We start from the raw sequence: 16,564 nt of genomic DNA, 5'->3' as shown, positions 1-16,564 counted from the left end.
GCCAGGGCGGGATCAGCCAGCAGCGGCTTCCCACATTCATATACAGTCTGGAAGCGGAGGGGTGAACTATTAATACAATGTACTTTTTATATACACCACTCCATTGAAACTACAATGAAATGATAGCAGCAATTCTTAAAACAGGTACGGACAGGGATCGAAAACATGAACTTCAGTTTTTGAAAATGATGCCATAAAAGTTGGCTACCATGCCACTTCTGTTCTATAAATGTACTAACAGGGATTGAACACATATTCTTCAGATTACAAGACCAAATGATTTTGCACATCTCTGTTTCCTGCTTAGAATTTCAACATTCTGGAAAGTAGAAGTTGGGTCTTTGCAAAAAAACATGGAGAAGCTGGGGATTGATCCCAGGACCTCATACATGCAAAGCATGCGCTCTACCACTGAGCTACATCCCCTTTCTGCAAAATAAAAAAATGTTGCTTATTTTTTTAAATGTCACCTTTATTTAACCAGGTAAGCCAGTTAAGGACAAGTTCTCATACACCACTGCGACCTGGCCAAGATAAAGCAAAGCAGTGCAACACAAACAACAACACAGAGTTACACATGGAACAAACAAATCCGGGCTTGGGACCAGCAAAAGTGACCCAAAAGAGACACTCTGGCGGAGCAACTTAGTTTTTAATTGTATTTTTTTGTTTTTCAGTTTAGTTTTCTTAATTTGGTTTGGTTTTTAACCTTATGGTCCACTTAGGAGCCTACGACAAGTCACAGTAAAACATTAACATTTTTAACATAACATAAAAATAAATAATTCTATGCAATCTACATTAACAATCTAAATGGACCAAAAAGAGACAATAGAAAAAAACTTTCAATTGCAATGTGAGAAAATGATGGTACCTAGTCTGGCCCTAATTCAGGCTAATCGTGTTTTTTTTTAAATGTAAGCCAGGGCGGGATCAGCCAGCAGCGGCTTCCCACATTCATATACAGTCTGGAAGCGGAGGGGTGAACTATTAATACAATGTACTTTTTATATACACCACTCCATTGAAACTACAATGAAATGATAGCAGCAATTCTTAAAACAGGTACGGACAGGGATCGAGAACATGAACTTCAGTTTTTGAAAATGATGCCATAAAAGTTGGCTAACATGCCACTTCTGTTCTATAAATATACTAACAGGGATTGAACGCATATTCTTCAGATTACAAGACCAAATGATTTTGCACATCTCTGTTTCCTGCTTAGAATTTCAACATTCTGGAAAGTAGAAGTTGGGTCTTTGCAAAACAATAGGAGAAACTGGTGATTGAACCTAGGACCTCATACATGCAAAGCATGCGCTCTACCACTGAGCTACATCCCCTTTCTGGGAAATAAATAAATGTTGCTAATTTTTTTAAATGTCACCTTTATTTAACCAGGTAAGCCAGTTAAGGACAAGTTCTCATACACCACTGCGACCTGGCCAAGATAAAGCAAAGCAGTGCAACACAAACAACAACACAGAGTTACACATGGGACAAACAAATCCGGGCTTGGGACCAGCAAAAGTGACCCAAAAGAGACACTCTGGCGGAGCAACTTAGTTTTTAATTGTATTTTTTTGTTTTTCAGTTTAGTTTTCTTAATTTGGTTTGGTTTTTAACCTTATGGTCCACTTAGGAGCCTACGACAAGTCACAGTAAAACATTAACATTTTTAACCATAACATAAAAATAAATAATTCTATGCAATCTACATTAACAATCTAAATGGACCAAAAAGAGACAATAGAAAAAAACTTTCAATTGCAATGTGAGAAAATGATGGTACCTAGTCTGGCCCTAATTCAGGTTAATCGTGTTTTTTTTTAAATGTAAGCCAGGGCGGGATCAGCCAGCAGCGGCTTCCCACATTCATATACAGTCTGGAAGCGGAGGGGTGAACTATTAATACAATGTACTTTTTATATACACCACTCCATTGAAACTACAATGAAATGATAGCAGCAATTCTTAAAACAGGTACGGACAGGGATCGAAAACATGAACTTCAGTTTTTGAAAATGATGCCATAAAAGTTGGCTACCATGCCACTTCTGTTCTATAAATGTACTAACAGGGATTGAACACATATTCTTCAGATTACAAGACCAAATGATTTTGCACATCTCTGTTTCCTGCTTAGAATTTCAACATTCTGGAAAGTAGAAGTTGGGTCTTTGCAAAAAAACATGGAGAAGCTGGGGATTGATCCCAGGACCTCATACATGCAAAGCATGCGCTCTACCACTGAGCTACATCCCCTTTCTGCAAAATAAAAAAATGTTGCTTATTTTTTTAAATGTCACCTTTATTTAACCAGGTAAGCCAGTTAAGGACAAGTTCTCATACACCACTGCGACCTGGCCAAGATAAAGCAAAGCAGTGCAACACAAACAACAACACAGAGTTACACATGGAACAAACAAATCCGGGCTTGGGACCAGCAAAAGTGACCCAAAAGAGACACTCTGGCGGAGCAACTTAGTTTTTAATTGTATTTTTTTGTTTTTCAGTTTAGTTTTCTTAATTTGGTTTGGTTTTTAACCTTATGGTCCACTTAGGAGCCTACGACAAGTCACAGTAAAACATTAACATTTTTAACATAACATAAAAATAAATAATTCTATGCAATCTACATTAACAATCTAAATGGACCAAAAAGAGACAATAGAAAAAAACTTTCAATTGCAATGTGAGAAAATGATGGTACCTAGTCTGGCCCTAATTCAGGTTAATCGTGTTTTTTTTTAAATGTAAGCCAGGGCGGGATCAGCCAGCAGCGGCTTCCCACATTCATATACAGTCTGGAAGCGGAGGGGTGAACTATTAATACAATGTACTTTTTATATACACCACTCCATTGAAACTACAATGAAATGATAGCAGCAATTCTTAAAACAGGTACGGACAGGGATCGAGAACATGAACTTCAGTTTTTGAAAATGATGCCATAAAAGTTGGCTAACATGCCACTTCTGTTCTATAAATGTACTAACAGGGATTGAACACATATTCTTCAGATTACAAGACCAAATGATTTTGCACAGCTCTGTTTCCTGCTTAGAATTTCAACATTCTGGAAAGTAGAAGTTGGGTCTTTGCAAAAAAACATGGAGAAGCTGGGGATTGATCCCAGGACCTCATACATGCAAAGCATGCGCTCTACCACTGAGCTACATCCCCTTTCTGCAAAAGAAAAAATGTTGCTTATTTTTTTAAATGTCACCTTTATTTAACCAGGTAAGCCAGTTAAGGACAAGTTCTCATACACCACTGCGACCTGGCCAAGATAAAGCAAAGCAGTGCAACACAAACAACAACACAGAGTTACACATGGAACAAACAAATCCGGGCTTGGGACCAGCAAAAGTGACCCAAAAGAGACACTCTGGCGGAGCAACTTAGTTTTTAATTGTATTTTTTTGTTTTTCAGTTTAGTTTTCTTAATTTGGTTTGGTTTTTAACCTTATGGTCCACTTAGGAGCCTACGACAAGTCACAGTAAAACATTAACATTTTTAACCATAACATAAAAATAAATAATTCTATACAATCTACATTAACAATCTAAATGGGCCAAAAAGAGACAATAGAAAAAACTTTCAATTGCAATGTGAGAAAATGATGGTAACTAGTCTGGCCCTAATTCAGGTTAATCGTGTATTAAAAAAAAAAATGTAAGCCAGGGCGGGATCAGCCAGTGGCGGCTTCCCACATTCATATACAGTCTGGAAGCGGAGGGGTGAACTATTAATACAATGTACTTTTTATATACACCACTCCATTGAAACTACAATGAAATGATAGCAGCAATTATTGAAACAGGTACGGACAGGGATCGAAAACATGAACTTCAGTTTTTGAAAATGATGCCATAAAAGTTGGCTACAATGCCACTTCTGTTCTATAAATGTACTAACAGGGATTGAACACATATTCTTCAGATTACAAGACCAAATGATTTTGCACATCTCTGTTTCCTGCTTAGAATTTCAACATTCTGGAAAGTAGAAGTTGGGTCTTTGCAAAAAAAACATGGAGAAGCTGGGGATTGATCCCAGGACCTCATACATGCAAAGCATGCGCTCTACCACTGAGCTACATCCCCTTTCTGCGAAAGAAAAAAATGTTGCTTATTTTTTAAAATGTCACCTTTATTTAACCAGGTAAGCCAGTTAAGGACAAGTTCTCATACACCACTGCGACCTGGCCAAGATAAAGCAAAGCAGTGCAACACAAACAACAACACATAGTTACACATGGAACAAACAAATCCGGGCTTGGGACAAGCAAAAGTGACCCAAAAGAGACACTCTGGCGGAGCAACTTAGTTTTTAATTGTATTTTTTTGTTTTTCAGTTTAGTTTTCTTAATTTGGTTTGGTTTTTAACCTTATGGTCCACTTAGGAGCCTACGACAAGTCACAGTAAAACATTAACATTTTTAACCATAACATAAAAATAAATAATTCTATGCAATCTACATTAACAATCTAAATGGACCAAAAAGAGACAATAGAAAAAAACTTTCAATTGCAATGTGAGAAAATGATGGTACCTAGTCTGGCCCTAATTCAGGTTAATCGTGTTTTTTTTTAAATGTAAGCCAGGGCGGGATCAGCCAGCAGCGGCTTCCCACATTCATATACAGTCTGGAAGCGGAGGGGTGAACTATTAATACAATGTACTTTTTATATACACCACTCCATTGAAACTACAATGAAATGATAGCAGCAATTCTTAAAACAGGTACGGACAGGGATCGAGAACATGAACTTCAGTTTTTGAAAATGATGCCATAAAAGTTGGCTAACATGCCACTTCTGTTCTATAAATGTACTAACAGGGATTGAACGCATATTCTTCAGATTACAAGACCAAATGATTTTGCACATCTCTGTTTCCTGCTTAGAATTTCAACATTCTGGAAAGTAGAAGTTGGGTCTTTGCAAAACAAAAGGAGAAGCTGGTGATTGAACCTAGGACCTCATACATGCAAAGCATGCGCTCTACCACTGAGCTACATCCCCTTTCTGGGAAATAAATAAATGTTGCTTATTTTTTTAAATGTCACCTTTATTTAACCAGGTAAGCCAGTTAAGGACAAGTTCTCATACACCACTGCGACCTGGCCAAGATAAAGCAAAGCAGTGCAACACAAACAACAACACAGAGTTACACATGGGACAAACAAATCCGGGCTTGGGACCAGCAAAAGTGACCCAAAAGAGACACTCTGGCGGAGCAACTTAGTTTTTAATTGTATTTTTTTGTTTTTCAGTTTAGTTTTCTTAATTTGGTTTGGTTTTTAACCTTATGGTCCACTTAGGAGCCTACGACAAGTCACAGTAAAACATTAACATTTTTAACCATAACATAAAAATAAATAATTCTATGCAATCTACATTAACAATCTAAATGGACCAAAAAGAGACAATAGAAAAAAACTTTCAATTGCAATGTGAGAAAATGATGGTAACTAGTCTGGCCCTAATTCAGGTTAATCGTGTTTTTTTTTAAATGTAAGCCAGGGCGGGATCAGCCAGCAGCGGCTTCCCACATTCATATACAGTCTGGAAGCGGAGGGGTGAACTATTAATACAATGTACTTTTTATATACACCACTCCATTGAAACTACAATGAAATGATAGCAGCAATTCTTAAAACAGGTACGGACAGGGATCGAGAACATGAACTTCAGTTTTTGAAAATGATGCCATAAAAGTTGGCTACCATGCCACTTCTGTTTTATAAATGTACTAACAGGGATTGAACGCATATTCTTCAGATTACAAGACCAAATGATTTTGCACATCTCTGTTTCCTGCTTAGAATTTCAACATTCTGGAAAGTAGAAGTTGGGTCTTTGCAAAAAAACATGGAGAAGCTGGGGATTGATCCCAGGACCTCATACATGCAAAGCATGCGCTCTACCACTGAGCTACATCCCCTTTCTGCAAAAGATAAAAATGTTGCTTATTTTTTTAAATGTCACCTTTATTTAACCAGGTAAGCCAGTTAAGGACAAGTTCTCATACACCACTGCGACCTGGCCAAGATAAAGCAAAGCAGTGCAACACAAACAACAACACAGAGTTACACATGGAACAAACAAATCCGGGCTTGGGACCAGCAAAAGTGACCCAAAAGAGACACTCTGGCGGAGCAACTTAGTTTTTAATTGTATTTTTTTGTTTTTCAGTTTAGTTTTCTTAATTTGGTTTGGTTTTTAACCTTATGGTCCACTTAGGAGCCTACGACAAGTCACAGTAAAACATTAACATTTTTAACATAACATAAAAATAAATAATTCTATGCAATCTACATTAACAATCTAAATGGACCAAAAAGAGACAATAGAAAAAAACTTTCAATTGCAATGTGAGAAAATGATGGTACCTAGTCTGGCCCTAATTCAGGTTAATCGTGTTTTTTTTTAAATGTAAGCCAGGGCGGGATCAGCCAGCAGCGGCTTCCCACATTCATATACAGTCTGGAAGCGGAGGGGTGAACTATTAATACAATGTACTTTTTATATACACCACTCCATTGAAACTACAATGAAATGATAGCAGCAATTCTTAAAACAGGTACGGACAGGGATCGAGAACATGAACTTCAGTTTTTGAAAATGATGCCATAAAAGTTGGCTAACATGCCACTTCTGTTTTATAAATGTACTAACAGGGATTGAACGCATATTCTTCAGATTACAAGACCAAATGATTTTGCACATCTCTGTTTCCTGCTTAGAATTTCAACATTCTGGAAAGTAGAAGTTGGGTCTTTGCAAAAAAACATGGAGAAGCTGGGGATTGATCCCAGGACCTCATACATGCAAAGCATGCGCTCTACCACTGAGCTACATCCCCTTTCTGCAAAAGAAAAAAATGTTGCTTATTTTTTTAAATGTCACCTTTATTTAACCAGGTAAGCCAGTTAAGGACAAGTTCTCATACACCACTGCGACCTGGCCAAGATAAAGCAAAGCAGTGCAACACAAACAACAACACAGAGTTACACATGGAACAAACAAATCCGGGCTTGGGACCAGCAAAAGTGACCCAAAAGAGACACTCTGGCGGAGCAACTTAGTTTTTAATTGTATTTTTTTGTTTTTCAGTTTAGTTTTCTTAATTTGGTTTGGTTTTTAACCTTATGGTCCACTTAGGAGCCTACGACAAGTCACAGTAAAACATTAACATTTTTAACATAACATAAAAATAAATAATTCTATGCAATCTACATTAACAATCTAAATGGACCAAAAAGAGACAATAGAAAAAAACTTTAAATTGCAATGTGAGAAAATGATGGTACCTAGTCTGGCCCTAATTCAGGTTAATCGTGTTTTTTTTTAAATGTAAGCCAGGGCGGGATCAGCCAGCAGCGGCTTCCCACATTCATATACAGTCTGGAAGCGGAGGGGTGAACTATTAATACAATTTACTTTTTATATACACCACTCCATTGAAACTACAATGAAATGATAGCAGCAATTCTTAAAACAGGTACGGACAGGGATCGAGAACATGAACTTCAGTTTTTGAAAATGATGCCATAAAAGTTGGCTACCATGCCACTTCTGTTCTATAAATGTACTAACAGGGATTGAACGCATATTCTTCAGATTACAAGACCAAATGATTTTGCACATCTCTGTTTCCTGCTTAGAATTTCAACATTCTGGAAAGTAGAAGTTGGGTCTTTGCAAAACAAAAGGAGAAGCTGGTGATTGAACCCAGGACCTCATACATGCAAAGCATGCGCTCTACCACTGAGCTACATCCCCTTTCTGCAAAATAAAAAAATGTTGCTTATTTTTTTAAATGTCACCTTTATTTAACCAGGTAAGCCAGTTAAGGACAAGTTCTCATACACCACTGCGACCTGGCCAAGATAAAGCAAAGCAGTGCAACACAAACAACAACACAGAGTTACACATGGAACAAACAAATCCGGGCTTGGGACTATCAAAAGTGACCCAAAAGAGACACTCTGGCGGAGCAACTTAGTTTTTAATTGTATTTTTTTGTTTTTCAGTTTAGTTTTCTTAATTTGGTTTGGTTTTTAACCTTATGGTCCACTTAGGAGCCTACGACAAGTCACAGTAAAACATTAACATTTTTAACATAACATAAAAATAAATAATTCTATGCAATCTACATTAACAATCTAAATGGACCAAAAAGAGACAATAGAAAAAACTTTCAATTGCAATGTGAGAAAATGATGGTAACTAGTCTGGCCCTAATTCAGGTTAATCGTGTTTAAAAAAAAAAAATGTAAGCCAGGGCGGGATCAGCCAGTGGCGGCTTCCCACATTCATATACAGTCTGGAAGCGGAGGGGTGAACTATTAATACAATGTACTTTTTATATACACCACTCCATTGAAACTACAATGAAATGATAGCAGCAATTCTTGAAACAGGTACGGACAGGGATCAAAAACATGAACTTCAGTTTTTGAAAATGATGCCATAAAAGTTGGCAACCATGCCACTTCTGTTCTATAAATGTACTAACAGGGATTGAACGCATATTCTTCAGATTACAAGACCAAATGATTTTGCACATCTCTGTTTCCTGCTTAGAATTTCAACATTCTGGAAAGTAGAAGTTGGGTCTTTGCAAAAAAACATGGAGAAGCTGGGGATTGAACCCAGGACCTCATACATGCAAAGCATGCGCTCTACCACTGAGCTACATCCCCTTTCTGCAAAATAAAAAAATGTTGCTTTTTTTTTAAAATGTCACCTTTATTTAACCAGGTAAGCCAGTTAAGGACAAGTTCTCATACACCACTGCGACCTGGCCAAGATAAAGCAAAGCAGTGCAACACAACAACAACACAGAGTTACACATGGAACAAACAAATCCGGGCTAGGGACCAGCAAAAGTGACCCAAAAGAGACACTCTGGCGGAGCAACTTAGTTATTAATTGTATTTTTTTGTTTTTCAGTTTAGTTTTCTTAATTTGGTTTGGTTTTTAACCTTATGGTCCACTTAGGAGCCTACGACAAGTCACAGTAAAACATTAACATTTTTAACATAACATAAAAATAAATAATTCTATGCAATCTACATTAACAATCTAAATGGACCAAAAAGAGACAATAGAAAAAACTTTCAATTGCAATGTGAGAAAATGATGGTAACTAGTCTGGCCCTAATTCAGGTTAATCGTGTTTAAAAAAAAAAAATGTAAGCCAGGGCGGGATCAGCCAGTGGCGGCTTCCCACATTCATATACAGTCTGGAAGCGGAGGGGTGAACTATTAATACAATGTACTTTTTATATACACCACTCCATTGAAACTACAATGAAATGATAGCAGCAATTCTTGAAACAGGTACGGACAGGGATCAAAAACATGAACTTCAGTTTTTGAAAATGATGCCATAAAAGTTGGCAACCATGCCACTTCTGTTCTATAAATGTACTAACAGGGATTGAACGCATATTCTTCAGATTACAAGACCAAATGATTTTGCACATCTCTGTTTCCTGCTTAGAATTTCAACATTCTGGAAAGTAGAAGTTGGGTCTTTGCAAAAAAACATGGAGAAGCTGGGGATTGAACCCAGGACCTCATACATGCAAAGCATGCGCTCTACCACTGAGCTACATCCCCTTTCTGCAAAATAAAAAAATGTTGCTTTTTTTTTAAAATGTCACCTTTATTTAACCAGGTAAGCCAGTTAAGGACAAGTTCTCATACACCACTGCGACCTGGCCAAGATAAAGCAAAGCAGTGCAACACAACAACAACACAGAGTTACACATGGAACAAACAAATCCGGGCTAGGGACCAGCAAAAGTGACCCAAAAGAGACACTCTGGCGGAGCAACTTAGTTATTAATTGTATTTTTTTGTTTTTCAGTTTAGTTTTCTTAATTTGGTTTGGTTTTTAACCTTATGGTCCACTTAGGAGCCTACGACAAGTCACAGTAAAACATTAACATTTTTAACCATAACATAAAAATAAATAATTCTATACAATCTACATTAACAATCTAAATGGACCAAAAAGAGACAATAGAAAAAACTTTCAATTGCAATGTGAGAAAATGATGGTAACTAGTCTGGCCCTAATTCAGGTTAATCGTGTTTTTTTTAAATTGTAAGCCAGGGCGGGATCAGCCAGTGGCGGCTTCCCACATTCATATACAGTCTGGAAGCGGAGGGGTGAACTATTAATACAATGTACTTTTTATATACACCACTCCATTGAAACTACAATGAAATGATAGCAGCAATTCTTGAAACAGGTACGGACAGGGATCGAAAACATGAACTTCAGTTTTTGAAAATGATGCCATAAAAGTTGGCAACCATGCCACTTCTGTTCTATAAATGTACTAACAGGGATTGAACGCATATTCTTCAGATTACAAGACCAAATGATTTTGCACATCTCTGTTTCCTGCTTAGAATTTCAACATTCTGGAAAGTAGAAGTTGGGTCTTTGCAAAAAAACATGGAGAAGCTGGGGATTGAACCCAGGACCTCATACATGCAAAGCATGCGCTCTACCACTGAGCTACATCCCCTTTCTGCAAAAGAAAAACATTTTGCTTATTTTTTTAAATGTCACCTTTATTTAACCAGGTAAGCCAGTTAAGGACAAGTTCTCATACACCACTGCGACCTGGCCAAGATAAAGCAAAGCAGTGCAACACAAACAACAACACAGAGTTACACATGGAACAAACAAATCCGGGCTTGGGACCAGCAAAAGTGACCCAAAAGAGACACTCTGGCGGAGCAACTTAGTTTTTAATTGTATTTTTTTGTTTTTCAGTTTAGTTTTCGTAATTTGGTTTGGTTTTTAACCTTATGGTCCACTTAGGAGCCTACGACAAGTCACAGTAAAACATTAACATTTTTAACCATAACATAAAAATAAATAATTCTATACAATCTACATTAACAATCTAAATGGACCAAAAAGAGACAATAGAAAAAACTTTCAATTGCAATGTGAGAAAATGATGGTAACTAGTCTGGCCCTAATTCAGGTTAATCGTGTATTAAAAAAAAAAATGTAAGCCAGGGCGGGATCAGCCAGTGGCGGCTTCCCACATTCATATACAGTCTGGAAGCGGAGGGGTGAACTATTAATACAATGCACTTTTTATATACACCACTCCATTGAAACTACAATGAAATGATAGCAGCAATTCTTGAAACAGGTACGGACAGGGATCGAAAACATGAACTTCAGTTTTTGAAAATGATGCCATAAAAGTTGGCAACCATGCCACTTCTGTTCTATAAATGTACTAACAGGGATTGAACGCATATTCTTCAGATTACAAGACCAAATGATTTTGCACATCTCTGTTTCCTGCTTAGAATTTCAACATTCTGGAAAGTAGAAGTTGGGTCTTTGCAAAAAAACATGGAGAAGCTGGGGATTGAACCCAGGACCTCATATATGCAAAGCATGCGCTCTACCACTGAGCTACATCCCCTTTCTGCAAAATAAAAAAATGTTGCTTTTTTTTTAAAATGTCACCTTTATTTAACCAGGTAAGCCAGTTAAGGACAAGTTCTCATACACCACTGCGACCTGGCCAAGATAAAGCAAAGCAGTGCAACACAACAACAACACAGAGTTACACATGGAACAAACAAATCCGGGCTAGGGACCAGCAAAAGTGACCCAAAAGAGACACTCTGGCGGAGCAACTTAGTTTTTAATTGTATTTTTTTGTTTTTCAGTTTAGTTTTCTTAATTTGGTTTGGTTTTTAACCTTATGGTCCACTTAGGAGCCTACGACAAGTCACAGTAAAACATTAACATTTTTAACCATAACATAAAAATAAATAATTCTATACAATCTACATTAACAATCTAAATGGACCAAAAAGAGACAATAGAAAAAACTTTCAATTGCAATGTGAGAAAATGATGGTAACTAGTCTGGCCCTAATTCAGGTTAATCGTGTTTTTTTTAAATTGTAAGCCAGGGCGGGATCAGCCAGTGGCGGCTTCCCACATTCATATACAGTCTGGAAGCGGAGGGGTGAACTATTAATACAATGTACTTTTTATATACACCACTCCATTGAAACTACAATGAAATGATAGCAGCAATTCTTGAAACAGGTACGGACAGGGATCGAAAACATGAACTTCAGTTTTTGAAAATGATGCCATAAAAGTTGGCAACCATGCCACTTCTGTTCTATAAATGTACTAACAGGGATTGAACGCATATTCTTCAGATTACAAGACCAAATGATTTTGCACATCTCTGTTTCCTGCTTAGAATTTCAACATTCTGGAAAGTAGAAGTTGGGTCTTTGCAAAAAAACATGGAGAAGCTGGGGATTGAACCCAGGACCTCATACATGCAAAGCATGCGCTCTACCACTGAGCTACATCCCCTTTCTGCAAAAGAAAAACATTTTGCTTATTTTTTTAAATGTCACCTTTATTTAACCAGGTAAGCCAGTTAAGGACAAGTTCTCATACACCACTGCGACCTGGCCAAGATAAAGCAAAGCAGTGCAACACAAACAACAACACAGAGTTACACATGGAACAAACAAATCCGGGCTTGGGACCAGCAAAAGTGACCCAAAAGAGACACTCTGGCGGAGCAACTTAGTTTTTAATTGTATTTTTTTGTTTTTCAGTTTAGTTTTCGTAATTTGGTTTGGTTTTTAACCTTATGGTCCACTTAGGAGCCTACGACAAGTCACAGTAAAACATTAACATTTTTAACCATAACATAAAAATAAATAATTCTATACAATCTACATTAACAATCTAAATGGACCAAAAAGAGACAATAGAAAAAACTTTCAATTGCAATGTGAGAAAATGATGGTAACTAGTCTGGCCCTAATTCAGGTTAATCGTGTATTAAAAAAAAAAATGTAAGCCAGGGCGGGATCAGCCAGTGGCGGCTTCCCACATTCATATACAGTCTGGAAGCGGAGGGGTGAACTATTAATACAATGCACTTTTTATATACACCACTCCATTGAAACTACAATGAAATGATAGCAGCAATTCTTGAAACAGGTACGGACAGGGATCGAAAACATGAACTTCAGTTTTTGAAAATGATGCCATAAAAGTTGGCAACCATGCCACTTCTGTTCTATAAATGTACTAACAGGGATTGAACGCATATTCTTCAGATTACAAGACCAAACGATTTTGCACATCTCTGTTTCCTGCTTAGAATTTCAACATTCTGGAAAGTAGAAGTTGGGTCTTTGCAAAAAAACATGGAGAAGCTGGTGATTGAACCCAGGACCTCATACATGCAAAGCATGCGCTCTACCACTGAGCTACATCCCCTTTATGCAAAAGAAAAATATTTTGCTTATTTTTTAAAATGTTACCTTTATTTAACCAGGTAAGCCAGTTAAGGACAAGTTCTCATACACCACTGCGACCTGGCCAAGATAAAGCAAAGCAGTGCAACACAAACAACAACACAGAGTTACACATGGAACAAACAAATCCGGGCTTGGGACCAGCAAAAGTGACCCAAAAGAGACACTCTGGCGGAGCAACTTAGTTTTTAATTGTATTTTTTTGTTTTTCAGTTTAGTTTTCTTAATTTGGTTTGGTTTTTAACCTTATGGTCCACTTAGGAGCCTACGACAAGTCACAGTAAAACATTAACATTTTTAACCATAACATAAAAATAAATAATTCTATACAATCTACATTAACAATCTAAATGGACCAAAAAGAGACAATAGAAAAAACTTTCAATTGCAATGTGAGAAAATGATGGTAACTAGTCTGGCCCTAATTCAGGTTAATCGTGTTTTTTTTAAATTGTAAGCCAGGGCGGGATCAGCCAGGGGCGGCTTCCCACATTCATATACAGTCTGGAAGCGGAGGGGTGAACTATTAATACAATGTACTTTTATATACACCACTCCATTGAAACTACAATGAAATGATAGCAGCAATTCTTGAAACAGATACGGACAGGGATCGAAAACATGAACTTCAGTTTTTGAAAATGATGCCATAAAAGTTGGCAACCATGCCACTTCTGTTCTATAAATGTACTAACAGGGATTGAACGCATATTCTTCAGATTACAAGACCAAATGATTTTGCACATCTCTGTTTCCTGCTTAGAATTTCAACATTCTGGAAAGTAGAAGTTGGGTCTTTGCAAAAAAACATGGAGAAGCTGGGGATTGAACCCAGGACCTCATATATGCAAAGCATGCGCTCTACCACTGAGCTACATCCCCTTTCTGCAAAATAAAAAAATGTTGCTTTTTTTTTAAAATGTCACCTTTATTTAACCAGGTAAGCCAGTTAAGGACAAGTTCTCATACACCACTGCGACCTGGCCAAGATAAAGCAAAGCAGTGCAACACAACAACAACACAGAGTTACACATGGAACAAACAAATCCGGGCTAGGGACCAGCAAAAGTGACCCAAAAGAGACACTCTGGCGGAGCAACTTAGTTTTTAATTGTATTTTTTTGTTTTTCAGTTTAGTTTTCTTAATTTGGTTTGGTTTTTAACCTTATGGTCCACTTAGGAGCCTACGACAAGTCACAGTAAAACATTAACATTTTTAACCATAACATAAAAATAAATAATTCTATACAATCTACATTAACAATCTAAATGGACCAAAAAGAGACAATAGAAAAAACTTTCAATTGCAATGTGAGAAAATGATGGTAACTAGTCTGGCCCTAATTCAGGTTAATCGTGTTTTTTTTAAATTGTAAGCCAGGGCGGGATCAGCCAGTGGCGGCTTCCCACATTCATATACAGTCTGGAAGCGGAGGGGTGAACTATTAATACAATGTACTTTTTATATACACCACTCCATTGAAACTACAATGAAATGATAGCAGCAATTCTTGAAACAGGTACGGACAGGGATCGAAAACATGAACTTCAGTTTTTGAAAATGATGCCATAAAAGTTGGCAACCATGCCACTTCTGTTCTATAAATGTACTAACAGGGATTGAACGCATATTCTTCAGATTACAAGACCAAATGATTTTGCACATCTCTGTTTCCTGCTTAGAATTTCAACATTCTGGAAAGTAGAAGTTGGGTCTTTGCAAAAAAACATGGAGAAGCTGGGGATTGAACCCAGGACCTCATACATGCAAAGCATGCGCTCTACCACTGAGCTACATCCCCTTTCTGCAAAAGAAAAACATTTTGCTTATTTTTTTAAATGTCACCTTTATTTAACCAGGTAAGCCAGTTAAGGACAAGTTCTCATACACCACTGCGACCTGGCCAAGATAAAGCAAAGCAGTGCAACACAAACAACAACACAGAGTTACACATGGAACAAACAAATCCGGGCTTGGGACCAGCAAAAGTGACCCAAAAGAGACACTCTGGCGGAGCAACTTAGTTTTTAATTGTATTTTTTTGTTTTTCAGTTTAGTTTTCTTAATTTGGTTTGGTTTTTAACCTTATGGTCCACTTAGGAGCCTACGACAAGTCACAGTAAAACATTAACATTTTTAACCATAACATAAAAATAAATAATTCTATACAATCTACATTAACAATCTAAATGGACCAAAAAGAGACAATAGAAAAAACTTTCAATTGCAATGTGAGAAAATGATGGTAACTAGTCTGGCCCTAATTCAGGTTAATCGTGTATTAAAAAAAAAAATGTAAGCCAGGGCGGGATCAGCCAGTGGCGGCTTCCCACATTCATATACAGTCTGGAAGCGGAGGGGTGAACTATTAATACAATGCACTTTTTATATACACCACTCCATTGAAACTACAATGAAATGATAGCAGCAATTCTTGAAACAGGTACGGACAGGGATCGAAAACATGAACTTCAGTTTTTGAAAATGATGCCATAAAAGTTGGCAACCATGCCACTTCTGTTCTATAAATGTACTAACAGGGATTGAACGCATATTCTTCAGATTACAAGACCAAACGATTTTGCACATCTCTGTTTCCTGCTTAGAATTTCAACATTCTGGAAAGTAGAAGTTGGGTCTTTGCAAAAAAACATGGAGAAGCTGGTGATTGAACCCAGGACCTCATACATGCAAAGCATGCGCTCTACCACTGAGCTACATCCCCTTTATGCAAAAGAAAAATATTTTGCTTATTTTTTAAAATGTTACCTTTATTTAACCAGGTAAGCCAGTTAAGGACAAGTTCTCATACACCACTGCGACCTGGCCAAGATAAAGCAAAGCAGTGCAACACAAACAACAACACAGAGTTACACATGGAACAAACAAATCCGGGCTTGGGACCAGCAAAAGTGACCCAAAAGAGACACTCTGGCGGAGCAACTTAGTTTTTAATTGTATTTTTTTGTTTTTCAGTTTAGTTTTCTTAATTTGGTTTGGTTTTTAACCTTATGGTCCACTTAGGAGCCTACGACAAGTCACAGTAAAACATTAACATTTTTAACCATAACATAAAAATAAATAATTCTATACAATCTACATTAACAATCTAAATGGACCAAAAAGAGACAATAGAAAAAACTTTCAATTGCAATGTGAGAAAATGATGGTAACTAGTCTGGCCCTAATTCAGGT

The 16,564-nt window shown here is 37.2% G+C and overlaps 16 non-coding genes across 16 annotated transcripts; all 16 read right to left on the bottom strand.

Moving 5' to 3' along the window:
* Positions 1-354: 354 nt before the first annotated feature.
* trnaa-ugc (transfer RNA alanine (anticodon UGC)) lies at positions 355-426 on the bottom strand. The gene has a single exon. It is a non-coding gene; the product is annotated as a tRNA-Ala (tRNA).
* Positions 427-2,196: 1,770 nt separating this feature from the next.
* Positions 2,197-2,268, bottom strand: trnaa-ugc (transfer RNA alanine (anticodon UGC)). The gene has a single exon. It is a non-coding gene; the product is annotated as a tRNA-Ala (tRNA).
* Positions 2,269-3,117: 849 nt separating this feature from the next.
* Positions 3,118-3,189, bottom strand: trnaa-ugc (transfer RNA alanine (anticodon UGC)). Its single transcript has one exon. It is a non-coding gene; the product is annotated as a tRNA-Ala (tRNA).
* Positions 3,190-4,041: 852 nt separating this feature from the next.
* On the bottom strand, positions 4,042-4,113 carry trnaa-ugc (transfer RNA alanine (anticodon UGC)). The gene has a single exon. It is a non-coding gene; the product is annotated as a tRNA-Ala (tRNA).
* A 1,771-nt stretch (positions 4,114-5,884) lies between these two features.
* trnaa-ugc (transfer RNA alanine (anticodon UGC)) lies at positions 5,885-5,956 on the bottom strand. The gene has a single exon. It is a non-coding gene; the product is annotated as a tRNA-Ala (tRNA).
* An 849-nt stretch (positions 5,957-6,805) lies between these two features.
* Positions 6,806-6,877, bottom strand: trnaa-ugc (transfer RNA alanine (anticodon UGC)). Its single transcript has one exon. It is a non-coding gene; the product is annotated as a tRNA-Ala (tRNA).
* An 848-nt stretch (positions 6,878-7,725) lies between these two features.
* On the bottom strand, positions 7,726-7,797 carry trnaa-ugc (transfer RNA alanine (anticodon UGC)). The gene has a single exon. It is a non-coding gene; the product is annotated as a tRNA-Ala (tRNA).
* An 851-nt stretch (positions 7,798-8,648) lies between these two features.
* trnaa-ugc (transfer RNA alanine (anticodon UGC)) lies at positions 8,649-8,720 on the bottom strand. Its single transcript has one exon. It is a non-coding gene; the product is annotated as a tRNA-Ala (tRNA).
* An 850-nt stretch (positions 8,721-9,570) lies between these two features.
* Positions 9,571-9,642, bottom strand: trnaa-ugc (transfer RNA alanine (anticodon UGC)). Its single transcript has one exon. It is a non-coding gene; the product is annotated as a tRNA-Ala (tRNA).
* An 848-nt stretch (positions 9,643-10,490) lies between these two features.
* trnaa-ugc (transfer RNA alanine (anticodon UGC)) lies at positions 10,491-10,562 on the bottom strand. Its single transcript has one exon. It is a non-coding gene; the product is annotated as a tRNA-Ala (tRNA).
* An 852-nt stretch (positions 10,563-11,414) lies between these two features.
* trnaa-ugc (transfer RNA alanine (anticodon UGC)) lies at positions 11,415-11,486 on the bottom strand. The gene has a single exon. It is a non-coding gene; the product is annotated as a tRNA-Ala (tRNA).
* An 848-nt stretch (positions 11,487-12,334) lies between these two features.
* Positions 12,335-12,406, bottom strand: trnaa-ugc (transfer RNA alanine (anticodon UGC)). Its single transcript has one exon. It is a non-coding gene; the product is annotated as a tRNA-Ala (tRNA).
* Positions 12,407-13,258: 852 nt separating this feature from the next.
* On the bottom strand, positions 13,259-13,330 carry trnaa-ugc (transfer RNA alanine (anticodon UGC)). The gene has a single exon. It is a non-coding gene; the product is annotated as a tRNA-Ala (tRNA).
* An 848-nt stretch (positions 13,331-14,178) lies between these two features.
* Positions 14,179-14,250, bottom strand: trnaa-ugc (transfer RNA alanine (anticodon UGC)). The gene has a single exon. It is a non-coding gene; the product is annotated as a tRNA-Ala (tRNA).
* An 848-nt stretch (positions 14,251-15,098) lies between these two features.
* On the bottom strand, positions 15,099-15,170 carry trnaa-ugc (transfer RNA alanine (anticodon UGC)). The gene has a single exon. It is a non-coding gene; the product is annotated as a tRNA-Ala (tRNA).
* Positions 15,171-16,022: 852 nt separating this feature from the next.
* Positions 16,023-16,094, bottom strand: trnaa-ugc (transfer RNA alanine (anticodon UGC)). Its single transcript has one exon. It is a non-coding gene; the product is annotated as a tRNA-Ala (tRNA).
* Between the last annotated feature and the right edge of the window lie 470 nt (positions 16,095-16,564).

The sequence above is a fragment of the Oncorhynchus mykiss genome, chromosome 15, assembly GCF_057628025.1.
Source record: "Oncorhynchus mykiss isolate SJ-2025 chromosome 15, ASM5762802v1, whole genome shotgun sequence".
Lineage (NCBI taxonomy): Eukaryota > Metazoa > Chordata > Actinopteri > Salmoniformes > Salmonidae > Oncorhynchus > Oncorhynchus mykiss.
Note: the sequence above shows the minus strand (reverse complement) of the source record. Positions and strands in the feature narration are given on the sequence as shown.